Genomic DNA, 13,270 nt, shown 5'->3' with positions numbered 1-13,270 from the left:
GATAGCTATTTCAGAGCGTTTTATGTCAAAACTGGCCCAGAGTCTTACGGCTTATTATGGGAAAACTTCAAACATGCGGTGCTTTAGAAATGAGGCTCTACTCAAATGTCGGGGGGGATGCAAAGCAGGATTGGGTTAGGTAGTACTTGTTGAAGTTATGTATCAGTGATTAATAATTATTTATTAAAAACATTTTAGGATGATTTCCATCTTTAGCATTTTTGTTTAGCAATTAAAACAAAACATACTGTTTTTGTTAAAAAAAATTGAAAGTCCTGATATGTGGAAAAGCACGACCTAGAAAACTTAAAGGTCATCTGGGCACACAATCTCTTCCTGTTGCCTGCCTTAGAGAAAGCTTATTGTTTGCATCATCAGGCATAAATAAGCCCCTTTAAGAACCACATTTAACATTATGTTCGGAGGAAATAACTGCTCCATGAGTATTAGACCTGCAAACCTGAAAGACTTCCTTGAACATCTTAACCCCTTTGTCCTTCAAAGAAACATACAAAGGGAAATCCATGAACCAGAAAACCCAAACTACTCACCAATCTTAAGTGCAGGATTTAAAATAGCAATAGGAAGTAAAGCCCATTTCTGTGATGTCAAGTGCTGTTCTGGTATATAACAAAACAGTTGAATTGTAAGTCCCACACAGTTAAAGTATTAAACAGACCCTTAGCTGTACGATGTGTTGCCTGGCATCTGTATGGAATATAACCAGAGTAATCGCAGTATATTGCACTTCTCCACACGAAGAGAACCAAAGCTACTGCTTATAAAGATTAGGAAACTTTCCTTAGACTGACAGAAGACAGTACAGAGGAAATGGCTGCGGGGTGGAGGAGACGTATGAGGGAGGATGAAAGGAACAGTATTCATACTATCCAAATTAGAGCCAGGATGTTTATGCTCAAATCTTGTCTTGGCTCTGTGTTGAGGGAACTGAATAATGGGACATGGGAAAGTGTATGTATCTCTGAGATCCCCAAATTTAGCACTAAATATACCAAATTCCTCCTATAAGCAATCTCTGCATGTCTCAATATATATTGTGATTAAAGTACAAAGCCAGCTAATGCTAATTACCCCTTCCTCTTTGTTGTTGCCAGTATCCTTCCTAAAGCTGTTAGTTCATCCTGTTGTTTACAAGTCACTTGCTTCCATAGGATTGTAACTTTATGGGGAGTGTTTTTATTTATTTTTCATTTACTCAGACAGCATATATTTTTTGTACAACTATTTCATGACTAGAGGCCCTGTGCACGAATTCGTGTACAGGTGGGGTCCGGCTGGCCCACCCTGATCGGGGCCTATCAGGCCAGTGGGGCGGGGGAGGGGCCGCGGTCATTTGGTGGGCCTGCCCTGACCTCCCATCGGGGTGGGGGGGGGGCGATTGGGGGTGGGGCTGGCCAGGGGGAGGGGCCTCAGGCAGTTGGCGAGCTGGCCCTGCCTCCAATTGCCCCCCTCCCCGTCAGGGGGCAGGACAGGCCCACCAAATGACCGCGGCCCCTCCCCCCAGCCGGCCTGATAGGCCCCAATCGGGTGGGCCAGCCGGACCCAACCCTTCAAACTCCCAGTTGAACTCCCAGTCGAAGGGACAATTTGCGTATTAGCCTCTTATTATATAGGATGAGCATTGTGCTGGGCACATAGATGTAATTATTAGCAAGATAGACCTGGTTCCTGTCCTCATAAAGCTTACATCTCCCTTAGCACTTTATGCATAGTTGGCTTTATTTGTCAAGTGATGTGGACATTAGGTTAATGCAAATTATTAAATTACACCATTTGTAATAGTGTTAAAACATTTCGTATGTTAGTGTCTCATAAATCTTTGGCTAGTATTAAGATGAATACTGACATCAGTGGAATTTAGACTCAAAACTATATTTAGCAAACTTAAGGGACGTTAATTTTCTTTCTGAAAGAGCAGATCTAATTAGGTTTTTTCTTAGGAATTAAAAAGTTCCATGCATAATTTGCAATGGAATTGGCAAACAAAAAGAACTATTTGTATCTTATTATTGCTGCCAGAGATGAAAACAGTTACTGTCCTGGGTCTGAACACAGAAAATTTTGATGTTTTCTGTTGAGTTGGCTTTCTTTACAGAAACCACTCACAAGAAAATCAGGACTTTCATAGTAGAAGTTTTAATAGCTTTGGAAGTGGGAAATTTAAGAATCTCCTCACAGAGCTTAGGGAGCTGCTGGTGGAATTTGCCTGAAGTATTGTTAGATTCTGTGGCCCCTGTCCCCCAAGGAGTCTTGTATATGAGTTCTCTAGTTGCATGTGGAGGGTTGGAGAAGATTGGAGAAGGCTAAGTTCATCCAGATACGGCCTCTGTCTCCTGAAGGCTTTAAGCACGTCGATAAACCAGGGTAGAAACTCACTGCTGGATTTTGAATTTGAAGTAAAACTTATTCTAATTTGCCTAGTTTCAAGTTGTCTCCTGTGTTTTCCAGTGTGCCTCGACAACAACTGAAATTTTGGGTTTTCTTAATGCAGACCAATTCACTTTACTAAGAATTGACTTATTTTTCACACACAGACCTTACTGTGTGTAAGGTCTTCTAAAAAGGCCAGACATCCTCTGGCCTCAATATTATTGAGCTAGAGTTAATACTGGTAATTCATGTTAATATCCTTTTTTTGGCAAAGGAAGAATAGACTTTATCAGTTTGGTTTTTGCCATTATTTCGGTTCTATCATAAACAAGTTAAATTATTTCCAGGATGTATCTTAAACTCCCCATGATTTTTTTTTTTTTAATCATGGATATCTTTCCATTGATTTTTAGAGAGAGTGGAAGGGAGGGGAAGCAACAGAGAGAGAGAAACATGGATGTGAGATAGACACATTGATTGGTTGCCCTCCATTGGCACCCTGGGATGAGCCTGCAACCGAGGTACTTGTGGAATTGAACCCGGAACCCTTCAGTGCGCAGGCAGAAGCTCTACCCACTGAGCCAAACCAGCTAGGGCGTCCCCATGATTTTTGGTGCTTTCCCTGCAGCTGAGTAAACACTGCCTTAGGATATGTGACAATGGAATCGGCTTGGGCTTTTAAACATTCTTGGCCTTAGGGCCCGTTTATGTTCATACACATTTGTTCCTTCAGAATGTAAGTAGGTTTGTGAAAGTCAGTTTCATGCATTTCAATATCAAGTTCTATTTATAGTGATTTATGGGAGAAGAAATTTGGGTTACATGGCTTCCTAATATCCCACTAAGTATGTATGAGTTTAGATTTTAAGTGACTTGTATTATTCTTTTCCGAGTGGACTGTCATATTGTGTTAAAATTTTATTTCAGAAGTCCACTAATAAATCACAGACTCTTACCGCTGTGAGGTATTTTATTGCTTATTATTTAATGACACCCTTTTCTAGTTTTTGGTGTTGGGAGCGAATGGAGTATTTAAAACAAATTCTCAGAACGCCCTGGAACTTTCAGCCCAGACTCCTCGGAACCCCAGAGCTTTCAGAGTTCCTGTGCTCCCACTGCAGAACCAAATGGAGCTTTTAGTGTCTCTGGGTTTTGCAGATCTCCCCCAGGCCGAGGACTGGGAGAACGGAAAGATCTCATCGGTTTACTTGGAGGCAGGTCCAGGCAGCTTTTCCCAGACTCTCAGCTCCGGCTTTTCACGCATACCAGCAGAGCCGCTTTTTTCCTCCAGTGATTGAAACCATCTGGACTACAGGGGGTCACGTGTGTATGAGAAAATGACATAAAGTTTTAGACCCCCTTGTGCTTTGCTCCAGACCCAGACAATTCTTAGTTGGGTGGTGCCGAGGCGAGGACCCTTCAGTTTGAGGACCCACTCCTTATCCTGCCCACCCTCAGCCCCCATCTCCCCAAGTCCTATGTCCCCCCTACCCCCCCATGCGGCCCGCCCCTCGCGCACTCTCAGCGCGGTTTTCTTGTAGCCTCGGAACACACCCCTCCGCCTGGCTCCAGCAGCCCACCCTCTCTGTCTGGGTGGAGGCACACCTCCTCCACGCCCCCTCCACTCAAATCTGCCATCCCTCCCATTCTCCCTGCAGCCCAGCGGCGCGGATGCCTGCCGGCCGCCCGCCCTCCGGGATCAGCTCCTCCTCCGGGCTGCGCGGCTCCAGTCAAGCTCCCCATCGGCGCGAGCGCCCAGCCTGGCTGGGGAGCGCGGAGGTAAGTGCGTTCGGCCCCCCGCCGGCAGGGAGGTTGCCTGCTCGCCCCAGTGCCCTTGCTCAAAGCGGGTGGCGGTCCAGAGGGTGCCGGTTCCGGCTCCGCCGTGCCTGCCGCTGCGGTCCCAGACGGTTTCCCGCTATTCCCACTCCTTGCCCCCGGCGGTGTTCCAGTTCTGTGAGTGTTAGCATCCTGGCGCCCAGACTCTGGGGGGCCTCTGTAGGCACAGAGGAGCTGGTGGGGCTGGAGGGGACTGCCCTCCGGGAGGTCGGGGCTGGCTCTGCCTTCCCGCCTGCTGGGGCTGCGGTTGGGGGTGGGGAACATCCACACAGGGGCTTGGGGAAGTGCAGAGTGTGGTGTGCAAGAGACGACTACAATCGGGGCGGCCCTAGGAGTGGACAAGCCGCCTTGTCCCCTGGACATGCCCAAGCTGCTCTGCAGTGGCTGTGATAGCTTGAATGCAAGCTCCGTAAAGAACACACACACACACACACACACACACACACACACACAGAACTCAAACAAAGGAAAATTAACTTTGTACTCTAAACAAATTAAACTCTGTTTATTGGGATGATTACCTTTCCTTTTTTGCTCCTCTTCTTAAGTGTACTAAGTATTAAAGATATATTTTTTTAAAAAGTGACCCAAGACTAAGGGAACACACTTCAGCCAACGTTTATGCTACCTTATCCAAGAATTTAATAATTTAGTAGAGTTCAAGAGACTAAACATTTTCAAGTGTTCCTAAAGAGATTATTGCATTTCCTGAGATCTTTAAATGAACGTGGTTCATATTACTTTAATAAAACAACTTAACTGAGAGAATTTGCCTTGTGGCTGCCAACGTCCAGCTTTTGCCTGTATCCCCATGCAGGTGTTTCTGTGTTTGGACAGCAGGGTCTTGGGGAGGGTGAAGAGGTCATATCCCACCTCCAGGACTGTTTGGAGCTATCTTGTACATGCACACATTTCAGCTGGCTATCTTAGGACAAGGCCACAAGGTTAAAACCCAAGATTGCATTATTTGTTTCTCTCCAAGTCATATTCTCAGAAGGTGAATCCCTTCATTCATGGGATTCTTCAGGAGTAGGGGTTTCTAAAGGATCAGAAATAATCTAGGTTCCAGAAAGCTAATCAGAGATGGAGACCAAATTGCTCATAGTCTGCCTTCCATGCTGAGCTAAGGACAGTGCAAAGCAAGAGCTCAAGAAGGCCGGTTGAATGCATGGAGTGAAGTACAGGCTTTCTGCACCCTTGATAGACAGCTCTGAGGCAACGCTGTCTTCAAAGTAGTGTGTGTGTGTGTGTGTGTGTGTGTGTGTGTGTGTTCATCCTCACCCCAGGATATTTTTTTCCATTGATTTTTAGAGAGAGTGGAAGGGAAGGGGAGAGAGAGAAACACCGATGTGAGAAAGACACATCAATCAGGTGCCTCCCGCAGGCAAGGGGAGAACCCATAGCCCAGTTATGTGCTGGGAATCAAACTTGTGACTCTTTGGCCTGAGGGCCGACTGAGCAAAACTGGCCAGGGCCAAAGTATTTTTTTTTGTTGTTGCACACTTAGATTGTGATTGGCTTGATATGTAGTAAAAATTTGCTCTTGGGTTTGTGGACTCATTTGGGAAAGAAGAATGACACAAAAGAGAAAAATAACAGTTTCAGCTTAGAAAAGCTCAGAGGAGAAAACACTTATGAGCCAGGGTGGCTTCATAGAAGAGAATGGATTTCCTTTAGGCCTTGAAGCAAAGTGTGGTTCAGAAACAAGCAGAGAGTTGCTGGGGAGAGTTTTCAAGAGAAGAGAGAACAGACCATTTGGGTGAGAGCTTACTGAGCATCTACTCTGTGCCACGTGCCATGCTCTCCCTTTCATCTTTCAGTGTTGTGAAGCAGGCATTGTTACTCTTGTTTTAAAGAGAGGGAATTCTTGTTTTAAAGGAGATCAGAAAGATAAGTGACCTGCTTAAGATCACACTAGTAATAAGTGGTAGAGCTGGAATTCCAACTCCCCCGTTGTCTGACTCTAAATCTTGTCCTTCCACAATGGGTAATGGGAGGTTCTGTGGAAGCAGACCGTGGTCAGCTTGAATTCTGGAACTTTATCCTACACACATTGTCTAGCTTTTAAAGATTTTGGAGAGAAGGAGTGATGGGGAAAACCGTGTTTTTAGAAGATTAATGTGTATTCACCTGTATTCAGGAATGTGACAGACTCATCACAGGTAAGATGTAGTTCCTAATCAGGCGGTTAAAAAAAGTGGATGTAGCCAAGATATCTAGATGTCTAAATTCCTGCCCTATTATCTTTCAATAGCTTGGGTCATGGGCTGAGAACTAGTCATACTGACCATAGGGCTACTGGGGATCAGCAAAGAGCTGGGTATGACCAGGCGAACACTGAAATGGAATGTGTATATGGAGCCACACAACTGGTGGTTTGTCCTTTATGTTCCCCACATGTTTCGCAATGCTTTGGTGCAAGTTCTTTTCTCTCATGACTACCCAGGGGTCCCTGGGACGATCAATGTTACAATTTTCTTAAGAGCCTTTACTAAGTGGAAAAGTTGAACTCCAAACCAGGGCCTCTGCCCTGAAGATTTAAATTGAGGTGCTCCCTTCTTCTCCAAATTTCCTTGTTTCTTAAAAATGCGAAATTAAAGAAAAACTTGGTACTGGCAAGGTAAAAATGAATTGAGATTACCTTTCTTAATAATTGAGATAGAAAGTACATTTATTTCATTGTTTGTCATGGAGAAACAACAGGATGGATGCCTTTGGAGGGTTACTGTGCGGGAATTTGGAAGGGCTATGAAAGCGAGGATTTAGAGATGAGAAAACTCTTCCTACCCCTCCACATTTCTTACCAGTTCATTGTGTTGTTCATATATACAGCTAGGGAGCTTACAAGCCAGTTGAATACCCAAGTTTATAGCCAAGCCCTTTGATTCTCCACAGATAATGGACTCCGGAAGGGCAGCAGTGGGTGGAGCCATTCTGCTAGAATTGTCTCTCACTTTGTATACAATGCAGATTTCTTGCTCTTCCTTATGCAACCTTTTCCTCTGAACTTGTCAGAACTCTGAAGGCTTGGTTCTTAGGCCAGGAATGTCAGATAGTAGGAAGTTGCACAAAAAAGGGACAGGCAGAAAAATTAAGTTCGTTTGCTAGAAAAGTTTTATTCTAATTAACGTTAGTCAACAATTTTTTTTTTTTGTAAAATAAAAAAATGCAAAACCAAAATATGACCACTGGTTTTCATACCCATTTTACCTTTAAGAGCCTCTAACTGGAGAGCTTGCCCTATGGAATGGTGCTTTGATATGTGAAATTCTCACCAGCACCTTTAAATGTGTCACGATGACCCAGTTTGGGTTTTGAGCCTCTGAGGAATGTGACCTCTCAGTGTAGGGAACTTAGAGTCCAAAGATATGAGTTAAAGTTTCAGCTTTGCCATTTCTTTAGAAGTTTCTGGAGTTTGATGTTGGAGGATTCTCTTAACTCAATTTTTCTAGTTCTTTTGGATCAGGGTAATCCCCTAGGACCAGACGGGGTTCATGCTCGGATTAGTCTCCTGGTTCCTTCTCTTGTTTTGTATGTGGTATCACTTAAAAGACATTTTGTTTTTTCTGTAGCTTCTAGGTATAGAAAGGAAAGCCATCAAGGGCTCTCTCCAGCTCACTGGTGATCTTTCAGTCTGAGTTCCAGTGAGAAATGCTCTTGAGGTTTTGCGAGTTGGGGGGTCTCAAAAGAGACTTTCTCAATTCTCTTATTTAAATGTCAGAGATGTTTGGTTGCATTTGTGGCTCATTGCTTACTCACACAGTTGTTAATGTTTTTATATTTGGTAAGCATTTGTCAATTTTATAATTTATTAAGCAGTGATTTAGCTTTTCTAAGATAGCGAAAAGGTAGCTTAGAAAATAGAACTGGTATATTCTTTTGACAGTCAGATGTAATCTCCTAGTATAGCAGAACCATTTGACTATTTTAACCCACTCCACCTCCAAATATCCTTAAATCTGTCTCAAGAGATTTCACTACCTGCCTAAGAAACGTTTTTTGAGCTTTCTAGACTGATGATCACAGATTATCTCCTTGTAGTTAGCCCAAGTTTTCTCTTAGTATTTCTTACCTTTACTGTTACTCCATCTCTCTTCAATGCACAGATGTTCACAGAGTGAGCCACTGTCTTTCCTGGATCCCAATGGCTGCACCACATGTACAGACTGTCCTTTTCCATACCCATGCTTTCTTCCCTCCTCTGACTAAACAAACAGGGCTTTTTCTGTTTTCCTTTATGTCTTACTTTTTAGACCTATGATAATACTTGTTTTGTGTTTTGTTTTATGCAGAAACTCAATATCAGTTATGCTGGCAAATTAGAGCTTTCAGATGTAAAGGAACCATCCTATATAATAAAGAGCTAATATGCTAATTAGACCAAACAGCAGAACAACCATCTGGATGACATTCCAGATGACCATTCGGATGACCTTCCAGATGAAGCCAGGGCTGCGTGGGCCGGCTGAGGCTGCAAGGGGGTTTCAAGGCACTGTGAGGACCGGCCGAAGTAGCTGGGGGTGTGAGGGCTGAGTCCCTTGCACGAATTTTGTGCATTGGGCCTCTAGTTTGGAAATAAAATGTGTCTCTTTTTCTCCCCACCCCCCATTCTGTAGTAATTGAGGAACATGTGTAAACTCTGGAGATGATTTTTTCAAAAAGTTACCATTGAAAGAATTTTGTCCAAATCTTTTAAGGTCTTAAAAAGAATCCAGTCTTTGCAAGATTGCACTAAAAGTAACAGACTAGCCCAATTAAGGCCTTTCAGAAGTGTGGGAATCATTTGTTTAAACTAGACTTTAGGATCTCCAAGAAATATTCTAGAAATAGTATGCTTAACCCTTTGTTAATAGCATAAGAAATAATAAATCCTTTTTATTTTTTTTATTTTTTAAATATATTTTATTGATTTTTTACAGAGAGGAAGAGAGAGGGATAGAGAGTTAGAAACATCGATCAGCTGCTTCTTGCACACCTCCTACTGTGCAACCAAGGTACATGCCCTTGACTGGAATCGAACCTGGGACCTTTCAGTCCGCAGGCCGACTCTCTATCCACTGAGCCAAACCAGTTAGGGCATAAATCCTTTTTAATGGACCTCTTTCAATCAAGGGCCATTGTGGTTAGAATATGCTGGCTAGACATACCTGGATTGTCAGTATTCTGGAAACTACTTTGGATGAGAAGTGTCAATATTGGTGGTCTTTTGTCTGCCTTTGATGTAAAGTTTGAATCTAGATATTTGTGGATATTGTTTCCCTTTGTCCCTATTCTTCCTCTTCCCCACAGCTAACTGGAATGGGGTAGAAGGTGCTTCTAATCAAGGAGTCAGTGTCCTGGATGTTCTGTCAGACACTAGTCTCCAAGGAAGCGCTCTGCTGTGTTACTGTTATTTATGCTGTCATTCCCTTCCTCTGGCTAAACAAACAGGTCTTCCTTTTTCTCCTCCTCCTCCCCCTTCCCCCTCCCTCTTTTCCCTTCCTCCCTTCCTTCCTTCCTTCCTTCCTTCCTTCCTTCCTTCCTTCCTTCCTTCCTTCCTTCCTTCCTTCCTTACAGTATTTATTGAATATCTGCTGTGGAAAAAGCACTGGGCTGGCGCTTTCAAGCATCTATTTGTTCTCATTATTTTTTTTCAGTAAACATGCTTAATATTAAGTGTTTGACAAATCAATGAGTGAGTAATGTTAAGAAATTAGATAGAAAATTATTTTGGGATATGGGTGCTGAATACCACCTGATTCACACTGCTTTGGGAAGTGGCTGTTTATACATCACTCTGGTTATATTGCCCTAAGTGCTGAGATGATCCCTGATACATTTTCTAGTGAGTAAACAGGGCCCAGTCAGTTATTTTTCCTATTAGTTATGATAGATTACACGTACTGTTGCCAGGACATCTGTTTAACATAATATGCCCTGTATTAGAAGGTGCCGATGATTAGTAATAAGGATGCCTTGAGAAGTTTTCCCCAAAAGTCTGGTCCTATCACTTGAGCCAGGGACAGATGGATTGAATTCTAGGTGCTTAGACCCAAAGGGCTTCTACACAAGCCAGAGTGATCCTAACACTAGTGCCAAAGGAAATGCAGCTTCTCTTGAAAATTGTGTGCTAGCGTGGGGAAGGGGGAAATAAGGCTTTTTGCTTCTCGGTGGATGCTAGAATCTGTACACAGAGACTTAGAGATGAAGAAAGCCCAACTTTAAATGCATATTCCATTCTGTGGGGTTAGGGAGGACATGGAAAAATAGGATTTAAGGTCAAAGTGTTTATTTGAATCCTTACTATCCAATTAATCAGAGATATTAGTTGTGAAGGTTCTGTTTTACTATTTTTCTGCACATCTGTGATTTGACAGGTCACTGCCTTGAATTAGAATAGTATTTAGGACCAAAGTGTTTATACAGGAAGTGATGGCGGAGTCATGGGAGATGAACAGAGGCCACTTTATACCTTATTTCAAATGGACCATTTTTAAAACCTCCATAAGTAGATCAGTGGTCAGAGTTAGTAAGCAATAATTTTGTTGAAAGGTATTGGTAAAATAGCATCTAGCAGCCTTTGTCTATTCCAGGATTAGATTTGAGCAATAAAGCCAATTTGGGAGCAGCGTCACGTGTCCAGTTCTGCCTACACTCAAGTCGCCTACATACTTCCTATGTATTTGTCACTGTTCCTGGTCCCTGGAGGGCTAGGGGTAGATCTCAGGATATGAGGCTCAGGCTTGGTTGAAGCCACATCAAGGACTGGTCCTGGTAGGTCAGCATTGTTTTCTGTGGTTTGTCATCACTAGGATTGGGGGTGTGGGGAGATGAGTGGGTGGGGCAGGGAAGAAAAAAATAAAAGGGCATATAGCTTTGTGGAAATTGAGTGAAGAAATGAAAAAGTTAGAACTCTTCCCCCTCCCGCCCCGCCCCTCATTGACTGGGACCTTTGTTCTGTTGGAAACTCTTATCACTCAAGGTCATTTTATCAGTACTTACAGTAACTAGCTAAAGACACTGAGACCTCTGTATGCTGGTGGAAGGAGCCCTCCTAGATGATCCTTTGGATATGTATTTGGGTTATGCCAATTTTCTTTCCCTTATTTCCCAAGTTTTATGCTGTTGTTGTTTTAGGAATATTCTGGCTTCATTGTCTAGATTCTTTTAGGGCTATGGGGGCTGGGGATGGGGGACTGAGTGTGACATGTGGCTAAATATGAAAGATTTTTGTGTTTAGACAAATCTCCAGGAAAGGAGAGACAGAAAAACTTATACACAAAGCATAACTATTGGGAAGTCAGAAGGAAAATGGCTTGTAGTGTAACTGCTCTGGCCAGTGTGACTATCTGTCAAGATGGGCCTGATGGCTGGATGATGGGGAGGTGCTGAGGATATCTTATAATCCACATTATTCCATAAAGAAGAAGATGATTTTCTAAAAGAGAAATCATAGTGCATTACATTGTTGTTATTTTTTTAAATTTACATGACATAATCACAAGTGAGTGTCATGAACACCTGAGGGTGTGTTTAACTCTAGGCTGAGCATGGTGATGGATATACAAAACAAGTATGTGAACAAACAACAACTGGAACTTAGAACATATAATTGTTGCCTAAAGAACTATATCAGGTATTACTTTATCAAGCTTTCAACTGTGAGTCACATACAGGGCTTTGGGGCCCCAGACAAGGCTTAGGAGAAATGCAGGCTTATGGTAAAATCTTGGGTTGAAGGGAGGCCTTTGGAGATGTTGGAGTGTCCCAGAGATCAAGCATCAGCCCCCTTCTTTTCTCTGTGCACTTCTCTTAGGTGGTCTCATGGTTTCAAAGTACTAGCATTCATGGAGTGTTTGCTCTGTGCCAGACTCGTTTAAGGGGTTTAGTGCACTGGTTTAATCTTCCAGACAAATTTATGATTTATGTACTGTTATCCTCACTTAACATGTGGAAACTGAAGTACAGAGAAATGAACTTTCTTGAGATTACCCAGCTCATAAGCTGAAGAGTCAGGATGTGAACCTAGGCAGGGGGGAGACTGGATGCTAAGTTCTTAATGGTTCTCTCTAGCCTTCTAACTGGTCCTGACTCCTCCACTCCTGTCACTTCACAGTCTCTTCTCCACATAAGCAACCAAAGTTTCACATTTGTCCCCTACTTTAGCACTCATATGGAATCCCACCCATCATACTTAGAATCCAAATTTACTACCCAGTCCTTAAGTGCTCTAACCTCTAACCCTTCCATCTGCTGTCCACTTTTGTCCTATCTCTTCTGTCTCAGAGTTTTCGCCCTGCACCTGGGATGAATATTTCTACCCTCACTTTATTCAGGTGTCAGCTCAAATGAACCCCCTCAACGGCACAACTGTTCTTCATCAATCTAATCCTCGCTTCATTTTTGTTGCTAAAATTATATACATATTTGTGTGTTTTTCCTGTTTGCTTTCTCAGGTAAACTCCATGAAAGTTAGGGAGTTGGTTCATCTGTTTATTGGTGTCTTTACTTTTTAGAACAGTATGTAGAAAGTTTTCTTTAAATATTTGTCAAATGAATAAATGATATCATTTGCATCTGATGTTCATGTTTCACATGACTTCACTTAGGTAAAAATAATGGAGAGGAAAGGGATATACAGGTGATATGTCTGGCTCTTATTTGGCCTTATGTTTATTACCAAGGCTTTCCCATAATATTTGGCCAAGAAAATGCTCAGAAAATCTTAGTTGAATAAATGCTCTATGATTTGTTTTGGGTTCCAGATCTAGGAGTTCAGAGAAAGGTTAGATTAGTGTGGGCTGGAGTGCTTAGAGAAAATTTGTGGAGGACTTGTAGACTTTGAAGGAGAGATTGGATTTGTTGAGCATATAGGAATCATAGATTAATTTTTTTTTTTAGCTGGCAGGACTATTAAGATGATCTAGTTCAGTCTTTCTGTTTATAGATGGGGAAACTGAGCCCAGAGAGCAAAGGACTTGTTCAAAGGTACACACACAACTAGTTATTGTCAGAACCATGTCTAAAATTCAGGTATTTTGATTCCTAAGTCAGTTCTCTTTCC

At 42.7% G+C, this 13,270-nt stretch overlaps 1 protein-coding gene across 1 annotated transcript in view; it reads left to right on the top strand.

The window, feature by feature from the left end:
- The window catches only part of DENND2B (DENN domain containing 2B), a 181,967-nt gene that overhangs the window by 18,634 nt on the left and 150,063 nt on the right, over positions 1 to 13,270 (top strand). The window contains exon 3 of the mRNA XM_036325290.1: positions 4,050 to 4,170. The gene's annotated coding sequence lies outside the window, so the exon portion shown is untranslated. The remainder of the gene's footprint in view (positions 1 to 4,049; positions 4,171 to 13,270) is intronic.

The sequence above is a fragment of the Myotis myotis genome, unplaced genomic scaffold (assembly GCF_014108235.1).
Source record: "Myotis myotis isolate mMyoMyo1 unplaced genomic scaffold, mMyoMyo1.p scaffold_m19_p_10, whole genome shotgun sequence".
Classification (NCBI taxonomy): domain Eukaryota; kingdom Metazoa; phylum Chordata; class Mammalia; order Chiroptera; family Vespertilionidae; genus Myotis; species Myotis myotis.
This window is presented reverse-complemented; position numbering and strand designations above follow the sequence as displayed.